Source organism: Lissotriton helveticus, chromosome 6 (assembly GCF_964261635.1).
Source record: "Lissotriton helveticus chromosome 6, aLisHel1.1, whole genome shotgun sequence".
Classification (NCBI taxonomy): Eukaryota; Metazoa; Chordata; class Amphibia; order Caudata; family Salamandridae; genus Lissotriton; species Lissotriton helveticus.
The window spans coordinates 669,676,227-669,696,582 of NC_136067.1; positions in this window are offsets into that span (position 1 = coordinate 669,676,227).

The window sequence follows — 20,356 nt, forward strand, 5'->3', positions numbered from 1 at the left end:
AGCCATAGAAAGGCCTGCCATGTAGGCACCGCAGCCTGTTCCTGCACAGCATGGACTGTGAAGTACATGCTGTGTAGGAACTGTCGGTGCTTGCACAGTGCCCCCCTCCCCCGCACCCATCCCCTGGCCCAGAGGCAACAGGGCCCCCTTAGTTTCCTCACTGACACACTTTTCATGGCAGGCTCAGTGCCATGAAAAGGGCGGTGAGAAACTCCAAATATGCTAGACGGTGCCGCAGTGGCGCAACCAGCACATTGGAGCCTCTGACTACTACAAGACTTCTGGGGGTTGTGGTTCCCCGGCAGTAGCAGTGGTACTATGGCGGTCCAACTGCCCAAATCCTAATATGACGGTCAGACTGCAGGTGCGGCAGTTGCTGCACTGCCACAGTAGGTTTGACGGTCTTTCGGTTCGGTAAATTCAGAATCAGGTCCTAAGTCAATATCCGTCAAAGAGATATTTGAGAACCGATGAGTAAAATATTCAGACAATAAATGTCCATTTCTCAGGTGGAGATTTTTTTGCTTCACGACTAACATTTACATCCTCAGATCCCAAAGTGGACATTATATGCCTTTCATTGTTGGGCGCCCAGGAGCTACCCTGCAAAAATGTAAACAAAGAACTGGTACCATTCTTTCTTAGATCTTTCATCATAACACACATTCAAACAATTTACACACAAATCAAACGGAGAAAAATAGTAGCTAACTGAATGCAAAGAAACCTTACAGGTGATACTGGAAATGTGGGTTGGTCTTCTGTCAGAAACTCTGGCAATAACTGGTCGCAGGGTGGAAAGGAGTAGAATATTGCTTACAGAGATGCATAGGATCACACAGGGAATCAGAGGAGAAAAGGGAGCCAAAAGGGAAGCTATGTTCAAGGAAAGAAAATGGCCAAAGCTCGAAAAGAACAGGCACTTAGGAAGCAATTTGGCATTCAGACTAATAAACACCCAGGACGAACGGCCAAGACATGTAGCTAACAACATTAAGAATAAAGGGAATGTGGGTAAAGCACTCACGAGCTTCACACAGTAAGACAGAAGCTCAGTAAATTCCTCACCCACAAATCTTGAAACAGTAGTTGACTGCAAATACCCACATATAGAATACATATGCAAATACAGTGAATGTGAAGCTGATACCTATGGTGATGTTATAAAAGTAACTAGAAGACAATACTCACAGTGGACAAGAAACACCACCTAGGTTGTCAGCTGTGATCAAACTGGAATTTCAAAGACAGCATCAACAAGGGTGTGCAACTAATTGTAGACAGTCATGATAAACAAGGAGCGCGCAAGAAAGAGTGCTTAACAGGAAAGAAAGGAAAACAAAGGGCACACATGGCAGAAAGCAAGTAACAACCACACTAGTAAACTAGAACCTAAGACAGCAAGAATAAGAAGGTAGCAAACTATAAAGTGGAACTAAGGAAAAGGGAAAGAAAGCAGGCATAGGGAAAAAGTAATACAGACAGAGAGAGAGTTCAAGGGTGCAATAAAATAGTACTGGCTCAATATTCAGGGGAGCACTCTAGGAAATGCTAATTCAAGAGCATAAATTGTCTACAGCTCAGGAATCAAGAATCAATAACAAATGTAACTAAATAGGGACTAGTAAATGCTCAGAAACTCAGTAAACAAAGGGCCAGTCTTACAGGAACACTGATACAATGACTAATGCTGGACTGAGGGCAAATGGGGCTTAAAAGAGCTCATTAAGATCACATGCGTGAGGGGTGAGCAGTAGAGCACCTGTCAGCCACAGGTATGCTCAATTCATACACCCATTGTGGGTCTGCAGAGGGGGAAACAAAGCAGTGAGGAGAGAATGCTAGGTAAGCAACAAAGCGTGGCTCAGGAATGAACAGGGATTTCGGAATAAAGCCCAAAAGGTTGGAAGTCAGTATATGCACACAGCGGAAGGTCTGGAAGCTTATTAGAAAACTGGAAAGTGCCACATTTAACCTCCCTAGACACGAGAGCGCAGGGAGCGAACCATGACATAAGAGTAAAGTTACACGTCTAAATTACTCACAAGTACAAATAAGTCTCATCAGCCCACTTGAGGAACAAAATGCACTTGAATTAGCAGCGCACCAAAAAATGTTGAGTCATTCTTCAGTTCTCGAATTCAGGGGCATATTATCAAGGGGCTTTATCTCCGCTTTTTTGGCTTTAAAAGCCAAGAAAGCGGAGATAAAATTATCTCCCTATTACCAAGCTGTCGCTAACACCAGTTAGCGACAGCTAATAGGAGATAGTGACCATCTTGGGCCCCGCTTTGCATGTCAGTGATATTTATCACTAATGACATGCAAAGTGGGCGTGCCAAGATGTTAGCGACTGAAAACAGTCGCTAACATCGCTATCTCCTATTACCAACTTTTGGAGATATTCGCTCCAAGCGCGAATATCTCCAAAAGCTAACACTTGCCCAGGAGCAGTTCTTAGCCATGTTATCCAATGGGAGGTGGATAACATGGCTAAGAGCATTTGCTCGATAATGCATGAATATCGCTGACTTTTCAGCGATATTCATGCATTGCGGCCGTTTTTTATCGCATTTGCGATAAACCTTGCTAATAGCAAGGTTTATCTGCGATAAAAATCGCCGATTTGCGGCGATAATTTTTGTCTCTAAACAAGTTAGAGACAAAAATTATCTCTATTGGTTGGTAATATGCCCCTCAGAGTGGTTGAAGTAGACAATGATGAAGTTGATGGTGCCTGAAGCCGCACAGATCGACATGCAGACCGCATGTTAGGGCAGCAAGCCCTGTTGCTCAGAACTTGTGTCTTCTGTTTTTTCCTTGTTAAAGGAGACGGTTTTCATGAATTTCCTGTAACTATTTGTCCAAGTTGTAAGGGTCTAAGTGGATTTACGTTAAAACTATTGTTGTGCCACAGCTACACAGGAAGATACGTGTACTGGCTGATAAAATAACGAAGGAGACTTTTGTGCACACCTTCAGTATCGCAGTAGAATGTGGTGTACGGGCCAATATGCAGAATATGGGTTCAAATCACAAATATTTTGCTATGAGTATCTGCCACTTACTCATGTAATACAAAACACTCACTCAATATGTCATACAAAAGAAAGATGGTTCATCTGCCATTGCCCTGCTATTGATAGTTCATAAATATAGGCTAGTACAGTGCATCATCAAAAAGCTTTAACACAGGCAGTCTACAGGTACAATGTTACTAAGAGCCAAGCCATTCCCTTGCTGAACATACTGCAGACCAGGTTGTGTGAGGTGAAACAAACACTTAAACCTAATAAAGATATTGAAGTTACATGTTTTCTCAACGACTTACTCCATCATCTGAAGACAGGAAAGAGGATGCAATCCTCCCAAGGGTACATCTGTGTCACTCTTCTAGGTCCACAGTGCAAACCTGCACCTGCACTGTCTACCTTTCCATAGGAGGAGGACTATAAGTATAGAAGTTAGATCATTAAGCGACTGTAAGAACATGAAGGTGAAAAGCTATAACATGTAGGAAAAAAAGCACTAGCATGTTCTTTTCGCTGACCACTACAGAGCGCCACATCACAACAGCAAAGACCATCAGTGCATTCTGCTAGTAGGGAGTCAGTCAGTTAATACAACTTTATTCTGCAATAATCGCCTTAAAAGTTCAACACAACATAATGCAATCATTCATCACATATTGCAATGGGGAGTCACCTTTTGTGTGGTACAAATTCAACATTACCCGCATCAATAGGAGTCTTTTGGACTGATTTTAGATCTTCAGGGACTTAATACAATCTCACAGTTGCAGGAAACACAAGAGGATACACTGAAATCATTAACAATAAACAAGATGTGACAGGGGTAATTAGACGACCAAATAAATTTTTCACTCTATCGTGCTTTTGGTGTATTGGCATGTGAAATGGAACGACTGACATTTTGAAGTGCAAACTGCTGTGTTGAAGGACTAAATTACATTTTAACCATTTGTTGTTACATTGCTGCTATACTTCTGTGGTGCTTCTATTTGACATTGGATATTAACCGTATATGTTATTTTATGTATTATATCTGCAAATTTAGATATGTGGGGGATTTTAGTGAAGAAATTGTAATCTGCTTTGCTTGCTATTTTTGGGTGCCATTGTGCTCATGCTCTGTTAGTATTTTTTTAATCTATCAGGTCCTCATTTATGAGCCCCCTTGCGTCGTCGGACAGTCACTTTTTGTGACGTTCGGTGGCACAGCAGCCAGCTCCATATTTACGAGGCTGCACTATGCCACTTTTTTTGGCTTAATGCTGCCTCGTAAGTTCGCCCCAGTTTTCTGGTTTAAAGGGGTGTTTAATAAGTGTTGTTGGGGCGTTCCCAACAACTTCCATGTATTTTGACACTGCCCCAGATTTATGAGAAATCATAAATATGAGCCAGCGCCAAAAACCTACGGCTCCTCAGGGGAAGCGTAAGGGAGGCACAACAAAGGAGAAATATCTTTATTTCTCCTTGCTTTTCCTTTTTCTATGTGTGCTACATTCTGCAGCACACATAGAAAGAGGACAAAGCCTCTTGTGGTTGTTTTTGTGGAGGAAGGTTTCCCTTCCTGCATAAAAACAATCATCCCTTCAACGCATACACCCTTGTACCATGGTGCAAAGGTGCATGCGTTAGCATACAGCAGCCTATTGTGCCCCAGCACAGGGGAAAAGGATAGGAATGTGCCATATCTCATAGATTCAACGTATTCCTGCCCTTTTTCTCTTGCCGTAGGACAGCGCTGCAGGAAGGCCTGCGGTGCTGCCCAATAGCAAAACCTCACAAATGTGGCCCTCTCTATTTACTTGAGAACCATAGTCCTTTTTCTATTTCTAGTACTGTAAGTATCTCAAGTGTTTTTATTGGTATTTACAGGTTACAAGTACAGATATAACAGACCTTTTTGGATGTTATTCGCTGACCTTTGTATAAAAATGAAGAAAAGAGACATACAAACATAAAACATGAAACATAAAACCCAGAGTGGGGGTGGTTTGTTGGGCAGGAATGCGGCCTTTGTCTGTCAGGGGTCGGTGGGCCTGAGTTTGTGGAAGAGGTGTGGCTATGGTGGTTTGAAGGTGTCCATGTGTTTGTCCAGTTTGGTCCACACTGCTCGCTCGTGGTGTCTAACTGGCATGTTTCTAAGGGTGGTGGTGTCCGCGCCCCTTAGGAAGATCACCCAGTTGAGCCATCCATTGATGGTGGCTTTGGCTGTATTCTTCCAGTTTGTGAGTATGATTTTTGTTGCTGAGGTGAGAAGAAAATCAAGGAGATTCTTGTCTTCTTGCGTATTGACTTCTTGTGAGGTCTGTGCTGTGGCTAGTGAGGCGAATGTGAGCTTTATGTTGCTGCCTAGTGTGCCATTGGTGAAGGCTAAAACCTGTGTCCAGATTCTTTTTTACTTTAGTGCAGTTGAGAATGATGTGTTCTAGGTCACCCTTTTCTGTGTCACAGTTCCAGCATCTATCATTGTCTAGTAGTCCTATTGATGCTAGTCTTGCTGGTGTCCAGTAGACCTGGTGTAACAGCCAGAATTTTGTCTGCGCCAGTACTGGCAATATCATATTCCTAGAAGGGGAAGCCCACAGGGTGTGGAGCTCTTCTTGTGACAGTTTTGCCTTAGTATGGGTTTCCCAATAGGCCGTTTTTTTGTCATTTAGTTTGGACGTGCCAGGCCAGAGCAGTTTATATAGAAGCGAGACTTGGTGGCCTGTTTGGTTTATGTTCTCCATTAGTTGGAAGATAGAGGGGGTCTGTCTGTGAATCCTTGTCTTCGTTAGGGCTGTTTTGATGGCTAGAAAGTTGTAAAGTTCTAGGTCAGGCAAGTTGTGTTCTTCTTTAAGGTGGTTGAAAGTGTAAGGTACTCCATCGCGTTCTAGTTGAATTGGGAAGTGGATGTCTGCGCATTTCCAAGCCTTCATGTCAAGGGTTTTACCTCTGTATTTAATCTTGTGGTTCCCCCATAGTGTTTCCCATCTTGAAAATCTGATGCTGACCTCTAGTTTCTGGTCTATTGTCAGTAGCGCTTTTTTTGTGAGCCTTAGGATGGGGTTTTTGTTGAGTGCGTGTTTGTTTGCTGTTAGTATAGTGAGTGGTGCAGAGTTGTTTAGGATCGCTCTCTCTATGCTTAGCCACGTGGGTGTGTATTTTTGGGTGGGAAGCAACCAGTGCATTCCTTGTCTAGCTACGAATGCTAGTTGGAACGTTTTTGGGTCCGCTATGTTTAGGCCGCCTAGTTTTTTTGCTAGTCTGAGCTTGCGTAGGCCTATTCTCACTTTCTTGCCCTGCCATATAAATTTGTTGATCATTAAGTCTAATTTTTTGTGGAAGCCTTCTGTAAGGGACAGTGGGAGCCTGTCTGCAAGATAGTTAATTATTGGCGTGACCATCATTTTGATTGTTTCTATGCGGCCCCACCAGGTGATAAACTTGGGTGACCAGTAATCCAGCAGGGTTTTAACTTTGGTCAGCGTCACTGTTTCATTTAGTTCTATAGTGCTTCTTAGATTGTTTTTGAATTGGATGCCCAGGTATTTGATGGCTTTTGGTTGCTACACCAGTCCTATATTATCTATTTCTTCTCTGGTGGTATAGACGTTGAGTGGCATGCAGTCGGATTTGTCCTTGTTGAGTTTATAACCTGAGTGTTTTGCATATGTTTCTATTATGTGCATGAGTGCTGGTATGGATTTGGCAGGGTCGTTAGTAAGGATTAAAAGGTCATCAGCGTAGGCGGCTATTTTGGCTGTTGAGTTGTTTATTGATATTCCTGCGATTTGTCTGTTCACTAGGATATCCGTGATCAGGGGTTCTAGCGCTAGTAGGAATGGTAGCGGGGATAGAGGGCAACCCTGTCTCGTTCCTCTTTCAAGTACGAATGGTGCGGAGGATCCTCCGTTTATGGCGATATTTGCTGTGGGTTTTGTGTATAGCGCCATTACTTTCTTCGTGTATTCAGTACCTAAGTTGTATTGGTGTAGGCACTTCTCGAGGAAGTGCCAGGAGACTCTGTCAAACGCTTTTTCTGCATCAAGTGTGATAGCTACGGCTGGGTGCGTCAAGTTTGAGGCGTGTTCGATCATGTGGCATAGTAGTCTGGTGTTATCATGTGACATACGTGATTTCATGTACCCTACTTGCGTGTTCCCGATTAGTTGCGGTAGGAATTTGTTGAGTCTGGTGGCTAGTATTTTTGCGTATATCTTGCAATCTAAGTTGATGAGAGATATGGGGCGGTAGTTTTTGGGCCATTGTGTGTCCTTGCCTTCTTTGGGGATGACTATGATATCAGCTTGTGTCATAGTTTCTGTTGTTGTGCCCTCTTCCGCGCATTGGTTGAATGTTTTTGTCAGGACTGGTGCGAGAAGTTCTTTGAACTTTTTGTAGAAGGGTGCTGTGTAGCCGTCAGGCCTTGGTGCTTTGTTGTCTTTAAGTGAGTGTATGGCCGTAGCTATTTCGGATTGCTTGAATTCCTGGCCTAATGCTCTAGCTTCCTCATCTAATAGTTTGGGCAGGTTGAGTTTGTTTAGGTAGTCTGTGGTGCTGTGTTCGTCTATGTTGTTGTCTTTGGTGTAAAGCTCTTTGTGGAACTCTCTGAATGTCTGTAAGATACTCGTATGGCTTGTGTGTGTTATGTTTTGTTTGTCAGTAATGTTTGGGATGGAGTGTTGTCTTTGTTTGCGTTTGAGGTATGAAGCAAGAATCTTCCCTGCTTTGTTGGCTTTGCATAGGTTGATCAGTTTGTATTTCCTGATCCACAAACCTGCCCTGTCACTTAGGATTCTGTTGTATTCATATTTCTTAGCTGTGAGGGTAAGGAGGAGGTCTGGGTTCGTCAGATCATCTATGTGTTTTGCTTCTAGTTGCTTGATGTCATTGTCTAGTTTATTTAGTTGCGCTTTTGCTTCTCTCTCCTGGCTTTAATTTCTATGAGGTTGCCTCTTTAGTCACTTTAAGGGCTTCCCATAGACATTTTGGGTTGTGCCCTCAATATCGTTTGTTCTGATGTCGTTTTTGATCGCTGTTTCTAATGTTTCCTTGTCTTCTTGTCTTGCTATGGTTATGTTTTTGAATCGCCACTTTCTGGTGATGTGGTCATTGTGTCTGCCTGTTAGGTGTAGACTTATGCACGAGTGATCTGAGATCGTCCTAGTTGCTATCTCTGTATGTTCAATCAGGTGCGTGTGTGATTTAGAGATGAGGATGTAGTCAATTCTGCTGTAGGTATTGTGCGGGTTGGAGTAGAACGTGTAGTCTCGAGTGTCTGGGTGCTGTAATCTCCATGGGTCTTGTAGCTGGAATCTATTGCAGATATTTTTTAAGATGCTATGGGAGGCTGCTGGTGATGTCTTGGCGTGTGATTGTCTGTCTAGAGTGTGGTCTAGGACTAGGTTGAAATCGCCAGCTACTATGTTTAGATCGTTCGTGTGGTGTCTTCCTAGTACCTTGTTTACTTTCTCCCAGAATGGTGGGTTCTCCGTGTTGGGCGCGTATATGTTTGTTACCGATATTGTCTCCTCTCCTCTTTTGAGTTGTGTGTGCAGAATTCTGCCTTCCTCATCGTGCTCTACATTTTCGATTGTTATTTTGGACTTAGAGCTCACCATGGTGACCACTCCTCTCTTTTTTCCTACTGCTGGAGCGCATGCTAGGTGGCCTATCCATCGCGCTTTGAGCTTGTTCGCATCTTCTGCCGATAGTTTAGTTTCTTGCAGAAGGATGATGTCTCCTTTAGTTTTTGCTAGATAGTCTAATATCTTTTTTCTATTGACCGGGTGGTTCAACCCCTTAACGTTCAACGATACCACCTTGAGATCAGATTGTACAGTGTCCCTCTTACTCATTGTGTCTTGGTTGTGCTCACTCTAACTTGCTCTCTGAGTGTCTGGGAAGTGTATTGTGCGGTCTGTCTTGTCGGGTGTCAAGGTGCTCTTGGTGCGTAGGGTTTTGGGCCTGACTCCTGTCTGGAGTTGTGCATTGGGTATGGTGGTGACTAACCTGACTAACATGACTAACATGACGAACGTGAGTAATACTGCAAAACATAAATGACATGAATGACGAATACAGGTGTTCCCCCCTCTCCCTTTCTGCCTATCCCTCCCTCCCCTCCCCCCTCCCTACTTCGTCGTTCTGGAAGCGTGCAACAGCAATGTCCTCCACTCCCTGCTTCCGATTAGGGTCTATTAGGGTTGGCGATCTTGTTGTGAATCGTCTTTAGTGCGCCCTCTTATTTCCCTTGGCTCTATTAGTATTGACTTGGTCGGAGGCATTGGTCTAGACTGTACATTAGAAAGGATATGTGTCGCTTTACTCTTGTTGTTGTTCTTGGCTTCTTGGTGTACAGCTTCAGCTTCTCGCATTGTCCAGTTGTTGGAGGTGTGCACGTTGCCTTTGCTGAGGTAGATACGTTGCTTGGCTTATTCAGTGCTTGTTAGTGCTAATGCCTTAAGTCCTTGTCTGAAAGAGGTAGATATGGTTGGTTGATCATGTGTGAGGTAGATCTGGTTGTTGTTGTTGCATGCTGGGCACCCATTCTGCGTCATCTTGTAATGCTCTTCTTTTTGCCGACGTCGTTGGTAGTTCCATAGCTTGTGGTGTTGTTCCCCTTAGATGTCGTGCTAGTTCATTTGGGTCATCAAAAATTAGTGTTGCACCATTGCTGGTTATTCTGAATTTTGTGGGACCGACAAAGGAGTGTGTTATGTTTTTCCTCCTTAAATTTTCTCTCTGTGCGAGGAAGCCTTTTCGGATATCTACTTTTGGTTTGGAGAAGTCTTGTGTGAGTATGATCTTGTTACCCCCCATTGTAGGTTTGTGTTTTTTCTTGCCACTCCGAATATCGCTTCTGTATGGTGTGAGCGTAGGGGTTTGCATATTATTGGCCTTGGAGTTTGTCTGTTGCCTTGTTTCTGCGCCGGGATTCTGTATGCCTTGTCCAGTTCGAAGGGGTTTTCGAACTTCAGATTTGTAAGTTTCGGGATGAGGTCTTGTAACAAAGCCACGCACAAGCCTGCTTTGTCTTCTTCACCTTCTGGGATGCCCAGGATTCTTATGTTCCCTTTTCTTTGCCGGTCTTCAAAATCGGCTGCCTATTTTTGTAGCTCCGTTGTCACTTTGGCGATATGACCCATGGTCTTGTTTGACAGTTGTGATTTGTCCTCGATGTCACTAACTCTTTGCTCGACCGAGTTGATTCTATTGTTGGCAGTGTGGATGTCCGCCCTGCATGCTGCGAGTTCCAATGTGATGGCATCCGTGTCTTTTTTCATCGATTTCGCTAGTTCGTTAACTTTGGCCAGTTTTTTTAGGATGACATCCAGTGTGGCATTGATGTCTGATCTCTGTTTGAGTGGAGATTCTGGTGTGGCGTCTGCTTTCGGTTTCTTTTGTTGTTGGGCTAGCTTCCCATCGCTACCCGCCATGTTGCTTAGCCCTCTTTTGGACTGTAGGATCGCGAATCTCTTTTCGTCTCCCGCTGTTGGTTCCTTGTCTTGTGTTTTTTGTCTCGTTGGTTTTCCAGCAGGGACTGGCTTTATTTTTGGGCGAGTGTCTCTTGTGGCTCCCTCCTTTTTGGGCTTTTCTGTTGCTTTTGGTTGTGTTGGTGCCACTTTCACTTTTGTTTCGCGTGCTCCGGCAGAGCGCTCTTTGTGTGTGCCTTGTTCTTGTTTTGGGCGGTAGGGTGGTTGATCTGTCTCTGTTCGTTGTTATTCTGTGGGTTCAGTGGCGCCCTTTGTGCCTTTGGTCACAGAACGGTATGTCCGTCTATGGTATGACCGTTTAAGGTGGTGGTATTGCCGCTAAAGGTGCCCCTGCTTTGTGCTTTGTCGGGGTGTGCGCGATTAGCTTCTCGCTACCACTCTCCAGTGCTCGGATGATTGCTCGTTTCTCTTCTCACGATGGCCGCTGTATTGCGGTTTGTTAATTGTGTGAGGGTAAATGCCCACTGCTCCTCTCAAGATGGTCGCTGTGATGTGGATTGCATCCTCGGTATAGCTATATGTTGGCGGATCATTGCTTAATACTTCTCTAGATATGGCCGATGTTTGTTAGCTGGTGATTGGCCACCTTGTGTTTCTTTGCTTGTTCGTGTGCCTGGTTGTGCGCGGCTGATTGCTCTTCTCCTCTCAAGATGGCCGCAGTATTACTGTTTGCTGAATGTGTGTGGGTAGTGCTCGCTTCTCCTCTCAATATGGCCGCTGTGTTGTGACTTGCTCCCCCCTCTTGCCTGTGGAGCGCTTTCTTGTACAATTTTGCGTACTTTCTGGGAGGCGGACGATTTGTCTCCGCACGATTTTGGCGGTGGCAGTCCCCCTCTAGCTCTAGCTGTGCTTTGCCTCGTTGTTCGTGGCTCGGTGCTAGCTCGGTGCTTGCTTCCTTGCTCAAGATGGCCGCCTGTTCGTTCTCGCCTGTTCATGTGAGCCCTGCTCGCCAGTTAGCTCGGTAGCACTCTAAAGGACGTATCCTTCCCTAAGGCGGGTGCGTGGTTCCGTTAACTCTGCTTGGTGCACTTATACCTTGCTCTGCCACGGTCGTGCCTTTTCTTTGCTGGCCCGGGGCTGGGGCAACTAAGTTTGAGTTTTCTAAGATGGCCGCCCCCTGTAGCAGTGTTGGTTTCTCTTTCGCTTATGCTTGCGTCTTGTACACTGTTATGTTATTAACCTCGGTAAAAGTTGGGCGGGGGGGGCTATTTGTTGTTGTATTCGCGCTGCGCTAACCTTATGGCCTTGATCTGTTAATCTGTTCGGTCAGCGGTGTCTTCGTTTATCCCCCGTTGCAGCGCTGCTCCCGCCATCTTTCAGATTCCTTTCTGCTCTGCTCACAGGGTCGATACTTTCTTATTTTTTGGGTGCCAGGTCTTTTGATCGGCTCGGTTTTTCTTGCTGTGGCGTGCCCGGATGGTTCCGGTTGGTGATTCTCTGTTTGGATTCCACTTTTTCGGTAAGTTTGCACTGATTATTCTTTTTCTGGTCCCGGGGTGCAGAGGAGCTCTGGACTTACTCATCTCCTCTCATTGCCGTCCAAGCCACACCCGATCTCGAGGATTTTTTAAATGTACAAAAGGCTGGTCTTCATGTGCCGGCCTGATGGAAAGTACATAACGTGTGCTGGTGTGCTACTGCACCCCTTGCGCATCAAAAGCACACCAAATGAAAGCCTGTCTGCACATATGATTATCATCTCAATTGTAGGTAATGTTATCACTAATTGTACCAGTGGAGAAGGATTTTATCCACATCAGTCCGCTCAAACCACTCGTAAACATGCCTCATATTCCAAGTGTAAGGTGAGGAATTACTTCCATTCCTTTTTTTAAACCTTGTCTCTTGATCTCTCCACTCTTATACAGGAAGCAAACAACTGAATTGACAATATCCCCTTAGCTCTGGTACACCACACCAAAATATATATGTTGATTGAACAATAAAATCTAGATTTAGTCTTTTAACAGAGGCTTGCTTCCACCCTCATTGTAAACCTATAAGATGATTCATAATGATCGTGATCCAGTAGTGGGGATGGGTTGACTTTACATTTCTGTGAAAAGCTACGTCTTAATAAACCCATAAATGTAAGAATTTTTTGGCTTCAGCACCAATCAAATGTCATAACATCCTTTTAACATTAAATCAGTCCAAATGCTAGGTAATCTAAGAAGCAGGTCCAAAATCCAATGACGGTCCAAGTATGTTCTTTATTAGTTGTTCCAAGACATTAAAATCCAAATACACATGAAAAATTATTTTAGCCAACGCGTTTCGTCTCTTAGTCGAGACTTCTTCAGGGCTAAAGATAAAACATACACATGTTATGTTATGTTATGTTAACAGGGTGCTTGTATAGCGCACGGCTACTCCGAGGAGTGTCCCGGCGCTGGAGGATCCTCCCAAGTCGAGGAGGGGAGCAGATGGAGAAAGAAAAACAGACCCAATGAGTCCAGAGAAACAGAGCAGGGGAGGAACAGACTTATTGCTGAAACAACCAGGTTTTCAAGTCCTTCCTGAAAGTCAGGAGATTGGAGCAGGACCTGAGCGCAAGAGGAAGATCGTTCCACAGTTGGGGCGCCAGATGTTTGAAGGCGCGGCCGCCGATGCGAGCTCGATGTATCCTAGGGGTGACTGCCCTAGCTTGTGACGAAGAGCGAAGGGATCTGGATGGAAGGTAAAAAGTGATCCACTTTCGAAGATACCGGGCACCCAGACCATGCAGAGCTTTAAAGGCGATGGTCAGGGCCTTGAAAGCGATCCGCTTCTTAACCGGCAGCCAATGGAGGGTTCTAAGGAGCTCCGACGCCCTGGCCCTTCTGTTAAGGCCGAAAATGGCTCGGGCTGCCGAGTTCTGAACTACCTGTAGACGAGATGTAAGATAGTCCGGAAGGCCAAGGTATAGAATGTTGGCGTAGTCCAGGCGTGAGCCAATCAGGGCCTGCACTGTGGTCCTTCTGTGATCGATGGATAGGAGGGGCAGGAACTTTCTCAGCATTTTTAAAATCGCGAAGCATTTACCGGCCAGGCCCGACACTTGTCCCCTAAGAGAGAGGCAGTTGTCGACCTGGATTCCCAGATTTTTCGCCGATCCAGAGTCATTGTCAAGTGGGAACATGGCAGCCGGCCACCACTCCTTCCACCTGGGATCGGCCGGACAGCCGAAAAAGAGGACCTCCGACTTTTCGGAATTGCACTTGAGGCAGTGTCGGTTGAACCAGTCAAACACCGCCCCGAGGCAATCCCGTATAGATGGTCCGTCAAAGTCGTGGTCCTTGTCACAGGTGAACAGGAGCTGTGTGTCGTCAGCATACGATACAATCTGGGTCCCGAAACCCTCCGCGAGTGCCGCCAAAGGCGTCATGTAAATGTTGAAGAGTGAAGGGCTCAAAATAGAGCCCTGCGGGACTCCGACCTCCAGAGGTGGCATTGCGGCGGAAAAAGGTGGGGCCCAGATAGTTTGTTGACGGTTAGAGAGGAAAGAACGGAACCAGTTGAACACCATCCCCCTTAAACCTACCTCCCAGAGTCTTGTAAGGAGGAGGTTGTGGGGGACGGTGTCAAAGGCCGCCGAGAGATCGAGCATCACCAACATGACTTTTCCTCCCTTATCCAAGATGGACTTAATCACTTCGGTGACCTCGAGAAGAGCGGTTTCAGTGCTCAGGTTCGATCGAAAGCCTGACTGGGATGTGTGAAGAATATCATTAGCCTCAAGAAAGTGGGACAGGGAGGTGTGGACATGTTTTTCAACCACTTTTGCGAGGGCGGGCAAAAGGGAGATGGGTCGATAATTAGCGTGCAAGTCCGGATTTAGATTGGATTTCTTTAGTAGTGGTAAGATCACTTCAATAACAGGTGAAGTCTGTTGCCTCGACCCTTTTGCTGTTTTTCTCTGTCTTAATAAACCCATCTGATTACTGTGTCCTAGTTTAGAAAATTAAGGGGCATATTTACAAGCCCCTAACCCCAGAGGAACATCACTTTTTACGACGTTCCAGTGGCGATAGGGGTTTCGCTTTATTTACAATGGGGCGTTAAGCCACTTAATGTGGCTTGATGCCGCCTTGTAAATAAGTCACCCTTTCACGCAATATTTGTTGTGACAGGGGAAGGCAAAGTGTGTTGCGGTGGGCGTTCCGTCGCAACACCCATTGATTATGGCACTGCCCCATATTTACAAGGTTGCCATAAAATATGGGGAAGCGCCAAAATGAAGACTAGGGAAAATCTGGTCTTAAAACTGTGAAGAGAGGAGAAATGCTTTATTTCGATGTTTAAATCTTTTTATTGTGTTTCATAAGCAAGAACAAAAACCAACATTGTGGTACATATGTAATATATAGAGCGAATCAGGCTCCTAATTAAAAATGTGCTAATAGAGAGAGTCGACAGTGCCGCAGCTCCAATAACAGAGAAAGGAAACTTATTCTATCCTCCCTACCCACTCTCCTCCCCAGCCCTCATCCATCAACCAAAGTGTCAATAAAAGACAGGTCTACGCCGCACCTCATGGCTAGGCATCCTGGGACCCAACCTATGGGGGAGCTGAAAGGTGCAACAAGCAGAGATATCTGGGACATGTATCTGGAACATGTAAGCTCACAGAACTCAGAGGCCAACAGAGTGAGGAATGGCTGCCAAAGATCATCGAAAGAAATGCTTTATTTCTCCTAGTTTTTGCTGTTTCTATGTGTGCTGCATTGTGCAGCACGCATTCAAGCAGCAAATGCCATGAATGATTGTTTATGTGCAGGAAGGTGTCTCTTCCTGCTAAAGAACAATAATTAAATAAATGATGATTTGCAACTTCTTTGTGTGCTGCACAATGCTGCATTGGCGCTAGGCAGCTTAAGTTAGGGCCAGTCCTAGGGGAAACTCAGGGGTGCACTGTATCTTTGGGAATAGGTGGATCTCTGTGTTTTCAGAATGGTGTACCGTGGTGTTAGCAACTTTTGCTGAATGCCATGCTCCATCATTCTGTTGTACACATGCCCCTTAATATTCACTTTCATTTTGAATGGGCCACACTAAACTTTCTTTTAGTTTATAGGCTGTCCTAACTTCATCCGTTATTACTCAGTTGTTTTTGGAAGAACTGGGTACATGTTTTCTGTGTGAGAAAACTCTTGTGGTTTTGGACAACTTTAACTTTCGAATCAAGACCACTTCAGGTTCTGCCCCTAAATTCAAAGAGTTGCTTGAAAGATTTAAGTTAAAGCTTCTTTGACTTTGAATGACTTTATTCAGCAAAAGAAAGATGCCTAAAATTGAAAAATAAAAACAGAATAATACATTATACATAATCACACAATAAAATTACATTTCATCTTTAAATTATACATATACAAATCAATTAATTCATACATTTAAAATCAGACAGATAAGATCATTTGGCCATCTACAAGGAACCCGGAGGTGCATAGGCCCAGCAGCTGATATGTACAACTAAAACTTATAAATGATACTGTTAGATCTGGGGGTCTCTAGTTGGCAATGGTTATCACCTTTGTCCAAATAGGGACCCTTACTTCTAAGTCAGGATAAGGGGATTACTCTTTTTAATAACCCCTGCTCACCCCCTTGGTAGCTTGGCACGAGCAGACAGGCTTATCTCAGAGGCAGTGTGTTAAGCATTTGTGAATATACACAGTAATACAGTGATAACACTACAGATGGACACAACACAGGTTTTATAAAAATAAGTATTCTTTACATAGACTTAACCACAAGACCACAAACGACAAAAATCCACAATACTATACTAAAGGTTACTTAAAAGATGAGGAAAGTCTCTTAATTCAAGTTGATGGTAAATGCGACCAGCTTCTCAACAAAGTTCTTGGATGCGGCACGCAAAGTGAACAAAAGGCTCGCAAAAGGGGAGATGCATTGGTTCCGTGACCCGGGGGAACGGTTGCGTCCTTCCTCAATGCTTGCGCAGAGTAGGGGACTCGTCGTGAGCCTTACCAGTGCGGAGGTGATGTGTAGATTCTCGACCTGTTGCGGTGCGCAAGATGGCACCTTGATGCGATGCGATGCCGATGCGATGATCCAGTTGCGATGCGAGAAGATGGCGCCCTTGATGCGGCGATGCGTTGACGATGACGATGTGATGACGCCCTGGCAGCCTTGCGACGGCTCTGTACTTTGGAGCCGCGACAGGCACTGCGAAGCGCCTCCCCGGTGATGCGATGACAGTTCTCTCGATGCGTCGCGCTTCTCCGGCGATGCGACAGCAGACAGCTTTGATGAACACACGCTTCCAGGGAGATGCGACGAACTCTCGCTTCTCCGGCGTTGCGATGATTTCAGCTGCGGCGGTGACACGCTTCTTCTTGATGCGACGCGCTTCCAGCTCCCAGCGGCAGGCAAGTGACTGGAGTCAGAATTCCCAGCAAGGAGATTCAGGAGGGAGCTGGAGGTGAAGTCTTTTGGCCCTGAGACTTCAGCAGGAGGGAAGCCCAGTTCAAGCCCTTGGAGAATATTCTGTTGATGAAAGTCCTCACAAAGTTCCTTCTCCTTTCCCTTGGCAATGAAGCAACCACTGCAGGCCAACCCAGCAAACAGCACACTGGCAGAGGGGCAGTCCAAACTCCTGCAGCTTCCTTGGTTCTTCTCCTTGTCAGAAAGGTTTCTTGTTCCAGAAGTGATCTAAAGTCTGTGGGACTGGGTCCCAATATTTATACCAAAAAATCCTTTGTTCTCTGAAGGCAGAGAGGCCTCTGCCTAGTTTAAACCAGTTCCTGAGCACTGTGTTTACATGACTCTTCTCTTCCTTTCACTGTGCAGGGCAGAAACATCAGACGCCCCACAGGAGGTGGAGCCAGCACAGGGGAGGGAATAATGCAGCTCTGGAGTACTCTGTTGACAGGATTCCCCTTCTCCTCTCACTGTGCAGGGCAGAGACATCAGACAAGCCACAGGGGGTGGAGCCAGCATTGTGGAGGGAAGGCCCAGCCCTATTCAGGTCCCAGGTGCACTCTCCCCCTCCCATCTGGAGGTACATCTCCCTAATCACCACTGGGCTGTCCCAGACTGTCTCCTGGAATTTCCCCAGCCCTGTCACACACAAACCCAGATAAGGAATACACAAGTCAGCAGAGGTGGGCTCAAATGGTTAGGCAAGCAAATACCTACTTTCTAAAAGTGGTATTTTCAAACACAGAATATTAAAATAAACCTTACTAAAAGATGTATTTTATTATTCTGAGTTCAGGCATACTAAACTCGAATTCCTACCATGTTTCCTGAGTCAGTTAGGATTGTAGGGATGTAACACTCTTCACTGCCCATTCTAATCTATGAGAACAGGTAGCCTTCCATAGTGAAAAATGGAAATGGCTGTCATTCACTACTAGAACATGCTACACACATCAGAGCATGTTCTACCTTATACTTACAATGCACCCTGCCCTTGGGCCTACCATAGGGGTGTCTAATATTAAGCAAAGGGAATGTTTTAGGGACTGGCAAGTGGGTGCACTTGGCCAAGTCGACATGGTAGTCACAGACTACACACAGGCCTTGCAATGGCAGGCCTGGGACACACTTTACAAGCTGCTTCTGTGGGTGGCACAACCAGTGCTGCAAGCCCACCAGCAGCATTTGCTCTACAAGCCCTGGGCACACATAGTGCACTGTACTAGGGGCTGACAGTAGATCAAATAAGCCAATCATGGAATCCAATCAGTATATCAATTTAACATAGGGAGCACTTGCACTGTGGCACTGATTAGCAGCGGCACAGGGCCCAAAACATACAACCAGCAAAAATATGTCAAAACGGAGGAGGCAATCCGGCAAAAAATGGAAGGGAGACTCACGCCAATGATGTCAGGTCTAACAAATACCTGCATAAAATCACATTTACCCAAACACAGAGAGATAGTATTATCCTGGCTTGTACTACCCACAGCCTTAGTCTTCACATTGCCAGTAAAAAAAGGGATACAGCAAAAACTAATTTTTTGCTCACATCGGACCCTAATATTTGAAGAGCATCTTCATGAGATCTTGTGCCAAGGGACCGATATATTAGAATGAGCCACTTTTTCCTAGGTAATAGATATGTGTGGCAGAAGAAACAAACATGCTCTAGGGATTCCCTGTCAGCCCCACAGGTAGGGCAAGAACATCCCAGTGGCCAACGTTTCTGTGCCCATTTACTGGTGTATGACCTGATTGGTAGAGTTCCATACCTTAGCTGCACCTTTAAATTTTGAACCACTTCAGGTTCTGCCCAGAAATTCAAAGATTTGCTTAAAAAATATGATTTAAAGTTTGGGGATCCATTGGTTCTAAGCTGGATGGATCATGTTGCTATCATGTTCTATCTTTCAATTTTGCCTCCCTCAACTGAACAAGTGTCAAGAGTTATTTCCTTCAGCCCTTTCGGAAAATCCATTAGTCTATTGAAAATTGGCAAACTGATTTTCACAGATCTTAATCAAAGTATTCTTCTTAATAATGTTAATGAGGTTATCTCACACTTACTAGATGACTGGCTATCTTCAAAATTGATGTAACAAGCAACAGAAAGGCGAACCCCCGGTGTTCTGAAGAGCTCACATAAAGTTTAAGCTAGAACTTCATGGAGCTGAAAGACTTTGTCATTTATCATATGAATCCCAGCTCAGAAACAACTTTTGTAAGCTAAAAAAAGAACCTCATTGAAGAATACATTTTTCCAAAAATATTTACAAAGCGATTGCTTCTAATCTTCCAAAAGAGCTGTTTAAAATTGTTAAAGAATCCAAATACTGGTTGGCTGTAACTTTGATATCCGTTCTTGTTTTGTAGCCATGGCAGTACATCACGAATCACTTTACTTCCAATAACTTGTGTTTTGGCCAAAAAATGCCATTATTGCTACTCTTCAAGGATTTTGAGATTGAATTATCTCTGTTTGCTCCAGGTTCCTAAATCTTATATTGTAGGATATGGTGACACTGCCTTTTCCATTGCTCCTGCAAAAATGTGGAATGTCTTTTCAGTAGCCCTTCATTTACAACCTTCTCTTAACTGTTTAGAAAAGTTGTAAAAACCTTTCTTTTCAATCATCATCTCACATTTTCTATAATCTTTCACATTAGCACCATGAAACTCTTCTGCTGTGATGGTGATGTTTAATGAATGCTCTGACTGACTGGCTGACAATGGCCGGAGCTGAGCAGACTCACAATGAAATATTTATCATATTTTACAACCTCTCTAACCTCTGAACGAGTGCAGCTGGGGTAACTGTCACTGTCAGAAGGACACATCTATGTACTCAAAGTGTGGACAGATAAACCAGGATCTTATCGAACAAGAATTTTCTTTCTAAAAATTATGAAGCTATACCAGGGGTAGAATAGGCTTCTTCGGATGCAATCAATATGAATCCTAGAGAAGCAGCCTCTGATACAGATGAAACATGGATAGTGCACTAACACAAAGACTGATATAAGAATACATTATCCATTGTAAATAAACAAATTATATTTTACATTGTGCAAACATTTTTTCAATTGTACGTTGTAAGAAATTGGGTTACTGGCTGAAAGAGGAGATGACCAACAGGTTTACAGTCTCCGAGGCAAACAAAGCCGATTTGGCTAATAGATTCTTGGTTTCTAAACTAATCAAGCGGCTATTCGGTCCTCCTGTGAGTTATTGGCCCAGAAATTGGGAGTAGTTACTGCAAGGACGGACGCAATTGAGGAAGAGATTCCCAAGATTAAAACTGCAATAGAGGCCACGGCGTCACAGTTGGGGAAACTGTCCATCCAAAATAAGGAGCTCAAAGGCGATCTTGAGAGGTTGGAGAATCATGCGAGAAAAAATAACCTGAAGGTTATGAAT